The sequence below is a fragment of the Pocillopora damicornis genome, chromosome 4 (assembly GCF_964200805.1).
Source record: "Pocillopora damicornis chromosome 4, jaPocDami1.2, whole genome shotgun sequence".
NCBI classification, from domain to species: Eukaryota; Metazoa; Cnidaria; class Anthozoa; order Scleractinia; family Pocilloporidae; genus Pocillopora; species Pocillopora damicornis.
The window spans coordinates 28,195,347-28,201,346 of record NC_142673.1 but is presented as its reverse complement, the minus strand read 5'-3'; the positions used below and the strand labels follow the sequence as shown (position 1 = coordinate 28,201,346).

The 6,000-nt window shown below is 31.4% G+C and overlaps 1 protein-coding gene and 1 long non-coding RNA gene across 2 annotated transcripts in view; one reads left to right on the top strand and one right to left on the bottom strand.

Annotated features, from left to right (window-relative positions):
• The window catches only part of LOC149047548 (uncharacterized), a 166,659-nt gene that overhangs the window by 104,089 nt on the left and 56,570 nt on the right, over nucleotides 1-6,000 (bottom strand). The window lies entirely within an intron of this gene.
• LOC149047551 (uncharacterized) lies at nucleotides 3,046-3,530 on the top strand. Its single transcript, XR_016186202.1, has 3 exons — nucleotides 3,046-3,206; nucleotides 3,256-3,359; nucleotides 3,404-3,530. It is a non-coding gene; the product is annotated as an uncharacterized LOC149047551 (long non-coding RNA).

Here is a 6,000-nt window from a genome sequence, read left to right as displayed (position 1 = left end):
ATAATATAAAGCACCAACATCTCTATCAAAAAACCAAAAATCAATGCAATCTGCATTTAAGAGCAGTAAGTGCCATACATGCGAGTTAAGACAGTAACACTTTATGCAATAGTCTGATAAAAACTAATTGAGCGAAAAAGTAGCCACACTATCAAAAGAGCTATCATAATCAAATCTATCAACGATGAAATAATTCACAAAGAGATTGTGCGTCCTTTAGCATTTATAATTTATAGATTGCTCATCTATTGCTTATTTCTTAAAATACAGAAAAGGCTTGTACTCTTAATCAATCACCAACTCAAAAAGTAGCTAAAGAAGCGAAGCAATACTACTTTTAAAGGGTAAAATTGCCAGGTAAGTGTCCTCTCTCGATCAAATTTTATGCACAGAGCTGCTAGTTTCAAACACTTTACGTTAATTGAGCCCTTAGTATATTCTGGTAATGTTATCGTTCCTTATGAGAGGCTAAAAATCATCAACCTAATAGAGTCCTTAGCAAGTCTTAGACTGGGCGTACGAATAATCTCCACTGCTTGGAAATGCTATTAGCTTTTTATTTTAAGCAACGTAAAATCTCATTGAATTTGAAAAGTAAATTGAGTTACAGGATTAATCTTTAAGTATCGAGAGTCGATTAAATTTATGTCTAATGGAAATTGTTTTATAATGGGGGAATGATAAAGACTTTACATCTATTTGTGAGATTACTGATATTGAGTAAGGAGCAATTGTGCGAGCGATTATGAGGCTTGAAAATGGATGTAGAGATATCAATAATGCGCTAAGAGTAATGGGAAATTCGGCTCTTGCAGAGAAGGTTGAGAAAGCGAGGTAGTTAATTAAGAGAGATATCATCTTTGCTCCGAGTTTATACATTGATTGATAGAGTTTTATACACTGGTTTTAAGTTTTTAAAGATTGGGTAAAATAAAAATTTTCTATAGATTTTATTACAACTTATAATATCGAGCTATATTAGCAAATAATGTTCTTGTTTCTTTTATCAAGATTGGCCGATTATACACATTCTGTGACAGCCTATTGATATTTATTTTAAATATATTATGGCAAACTAGTGGAGAGTAGCGATGGCATTGAGAGCCATTCTTAAATTTTTTCCCTTTATTTTAAATTTTTATTACATGCATAACGGAAATAAAAATTTTATAGAATAATTTTAATAAAATTATGTTATTAATCTTATTTTTTACTAGCTGCACATTCATATCTTAATTTATCTGGATACATTTTTGAGGTAATCATAATAATTTTTTTCAAATCCTTTACTTGGTTAGCTAAATCCAATACATATTCAGACTAATTTTCCATCGATGAATTTTAAATCTCAATTATTTTATCATTTACATGTAGTATTTTCTCCAACTACAACTTCTTTTTCCTTAATCCATAATCCAACAGAAAAATTTGATATTTGGTTTGCAGAATTAATGCTTTAATTAGACAATCTTAATCTATACAGATCTAACTTAAGTCTAGAACTCCACTAAAACATACATCTAACTCATTCCAACAATATGAGTATACACTACATATTTTACATAACTCTCTACAACAAATCTCTATTCTAAAGATAAACTCGCTTGCTCTTCCCATCCAAAATTAATCAAATTTAAAAAGCGGTATTAAATAGCAAATATAAAATTTTAAATGAATAAGCAAGGCTCTAAAATTTATCAAAGTCGAGATTCTTAAAGTCTGAGTGATTTTAGACATAATAATGAGAGGGATATTATAAACTAAAATTTATCATCGAGATAACCATTTAACTCGATTACTAATTTGCATTAGCTATCTGCTCCCAAAAGACTACCTTCATCAAAGCATTGATAATTTCCACACATGTCGCAGTAATAAACTCCTCTTAGAAACCAATAAAAATCGGTAAGACTCTTCTCTCTTCTTCTAGTTTTTTCATTAACCTGAATTTAAATAGAAGAAGCTGATATCGTCTTCAAAATCTGATAAAGAAGATCATTACCATGCACAACATAGATTTTACTCAATTTAGACGCTCAGCTCAACACCAAACCTTAAAACGGGCAGGAAGACGCAAAAACAAATGACATTCAGCGATTTAAAGAATCCGAACAAGAAGAGCAGGCTCTATCTTTTCTAAACACCCAAGGAAAAAAGAGAATCAATTATAAAAAAGAGTAAAATAACCCATTAATAAAAAAATTGTGATTAATAATAAAATTTCTCTAAATACTCATCAAGAAAAATCAAAGCATCAGGCTCAAGCTCTTCGAAAAAAAGCAAATCTGGGTTCAAAAACGCTAGGAAGGAGGAGGAAGAGGAATTAAAATCGCAAGAGGAAGAAGATTGAAAGATGGTGAGCTCAATGATCAGAACTCCTCAAGAGCTAGAGGGCATACAGTGCTCACCGTAAGAATCTGCGAATAAATAATATATTATGAATTTGAAGATCGCACTTAAGTAAACGATAGATTAAAATGAGTGCTTGATGCAGGAGGTGTCTCATCTTCGCGATTAGGTCCAAAGCTTAACTCATGAAAAGAAATAACGAGACGATGCTATTGTTTAACTCACTCAGGCTCTGGTTGTAAGATAGCTTTTTTTGTCTTTTCTTCATTAATTTATAAATTTTAATAGAATCTTCAGATAAAATATGGAGAATAATAGTAAAATAGTCCGAGACTGGAGGAGATGATTAGTAGAAATCATAGCGATTTTATTAATTCAGAATCTAATGACTCGCTTTAAAGTTAATTAGATAATGAGATGGAAGAGGAAGAGGAGGAGGACGTGGAGGAGGAGCATGTCAGCTAGTATAGAAATTAAAAAAAGTAATCAAAATCAAAGAGGATACCTCGGATAATGAAAAAAAATCGGCGTAAAATAGGGTCAGGAGTCTATTCTATAAATGATTAATAACATCTTGAAGTAGATGATGCAGAGAACTCTGAATAAGATTGATACAGTATTTGATGTACCTCTAACCACTGATACAAATAATTAAATATTTATTATTATTAAAATCTCTAGTGCATGAATATTTTTATTATTAAAATTTATAATAAAAAAAGCTCATCATCAGCAGTACCAGAGCTAGCTCAGTATACGTAAAGAGAGAGATAGAAAATGCAAATTTTTATCAAGAGCTTCAGTGGTCAGACACTGGCCCTAAATGTCAATTAATCAGATAGGATTGAAGCTATCAGGTAAAAACACAAATTAAACCTCTTTCATAATCTAAAATCATCTCAATAGGCAGCACGTCGCTGATAAGGAAGGAGTGAATTAGGAATAAATCGTACTATCAAATGGAATGCACATCTACGAGGATTCAGAATAAGTTCTAGATATGCATCACGGTAATCCCTATTTAATTAAAACAACAAAAGTAATATAACCATAGATATGACACTACTTGCAAATCTAAAGATGCTTGGAGGAAAGAAAAAGAAAAAGAAGAAGAAGAACTTTCAAAAACCAAAAAGAATTCCTCATAAGCATAAAAAGGTGAAGATGGCTGTACTCAACTATTATAATGTTGATAAAAATGGAAAAGTAACCAAGATTCGCAAGTAATGCGGAAAATGCGAACCAGATACTTTCATGGCTGATCATAAAAACAGATTCCACTGCGGAAAATGCGGTGCCATGTTCTTAAAAGGAAAGTGATTAATTTTAATATATATATATATATATATATACATACTCATATGTTTCTAAAAAGAACTTTTATTATTGCATTATAAGCAGATTTGGTAAATATTAATACATGTACTTAATTTTGTCTGAAAGAAAACTTTGGTCGTAATCACACATACATGCCGTCTGACTTTTTCTTTTTTTTCGTTTTTCTTACGACAGCTTATACAGGATCTTCATCAGCATTAATGTTTTTTTGCCTTTTTGGTACATAATACTATTGCTCAGTATCACTATCTTAATCTTTGTATTCAGGAGGAATATTCTTAAGCTTAGGCTTTTTTCGAAGTGATTGCCCTCTAATTTTTTCATCTTCATCCTAGTTATCTTGAAAATTGATTTCTATCGACTAAGGATCCATTTCAATATCCTTTGTTGATGCTTTCACACCTAATCTATTCTTTTAATGCTATTACCCAGCACGAGGCTTTTTTTTCTTTGCAAATTATGATAATCCATCATCCACAGCTTAATCTTCTTATTTTTGCGCATATTTTGCTTATCGATTTCCATTTACTTCTTACTGATATTAATCGTCTTAGTACTACGACCGATTTGGTTTCTGTGATTTGCCCTTCTTTCCTTTCTTACCCTTCTTCCCTTTCTTTCCTTTAGCAGGCATTGATGATTAGCTCATCTATTCTTATTGCTACTGCCCCTTTTTCCCTTTAGCTAGCTAAATAACCGCAATTTTCGGATCGACAATTTAAAATTCGATATTTGAATAAACACCGGCTGAATTGCGTTGAAATACGTCATAAAATATCCATCCTCCAATTCCTATGACTACCACTGCTGTTGAAAGTACTAGGGCAGCTAGATACGCTTTCTCTTGTTTACTTCGTTATAGTAGATTTCTTTCATTATTTGGATGATTGGTTTGAAATTATAGTTCTTATGCTGGATTCTAATATAATGGAATTAATGATAACCAGTAAATAAAATGAATAATCAGCAATTGACAAGACTTATAGCTAGGATTCACTTACATCCGTAGAGTTTTACTTCAAAAATTGCAAGTTAACTGCATCAATAAGCAGAATACAACCAATGAAAACTGAAATTAACTTCATTCTATTTTTTAAAAATATTAAATCAGTATAGGTACAACTTATTAAAAATATTTCATACAAAAATATTATCTTTTATATTTAATAAAAAAAATGATAGCTAAGCTATTTAAAAGAACGCTTCTACCTTTATTCACCCAAAAAATTAAGCACTCTAATCTTATGAATGCGAGAATTCTAAACCTACCCGTGCGGACCTTTGTTAATGACTAGGTAGAAGATACAAAAGATATTTAAAAAAAATCTGTAGCAGATGTAGCTACTAAAACTAATTAAAATAAGGTTGCAATGTGGGAATAATCGCAAGCGAATCAGAAAAATGCTCTAGTATTGTAGGACAAATAACAAATCGAGCAATATGTTTTAAGTATGGTGAGAGGATATTTCAGAACAACTCAAAAAGGTTTCTTATCTCTGTAAAGTAATCTCACTGACCATGGATTGGATTCAATGGATGTAGTAGAGCTTGTAATGCAGGTTTAAGACGATTTAGGATTTATTATAGATGCTGAGAATCTTACTCGATTTTCAAAGCCAAAACACTTTGTTAATTATATAGTTCAATTGGAGGCGTACAAGAGAGAGTTTCATCGATTACCGTATGAGTAAGTAGCTTCAGACACAAGCTTAGAGGGTAATTTTCCTCAAATACAATAGATTAAGAGCTTTCTTAAGAGATAAAAGAAGAAATGAGGTTTACAATTTTAAATATTACTTATCATTAACACTATCTTGCAAAATTATATTTTAATTATTTACTGACTAATTAACTAACTAACTAACCATATGTAGTTGAATAATAATTTACTAACTATCTAAAAATCAAGCAAGATGAGACTATCTAAAGATTTTAAGTATTTTGAATCAATCAATCTAGCTTCAGATCCTTCTTAGGGAATTCCCAAGTAAAATCTGGATCCATTCTACCGAAATGTCCGTATTTAGCAGTCTTTCCGAAAATAGGCCTTGTCAATTTCAGCTCTTAGATTATCTTTCCTGGCCTGAAATCAAAATTATTTAGAACGATTCTCAATAAATCATCATCTGTCATTCCATCTTTTACGGAGCCATCACTATTCACATTAACACTTAGTGGGTAAGGCAACCCAATTGCATATGCTACTGCAATCGTTACACGGTGGCATAAACCTGCTGCCACTAGAGATTTTGCACAGTATCTGGCATAGTAACAAGCAGATCTATCTACTTTTGTAGCGTCCTTTCCAGAGAA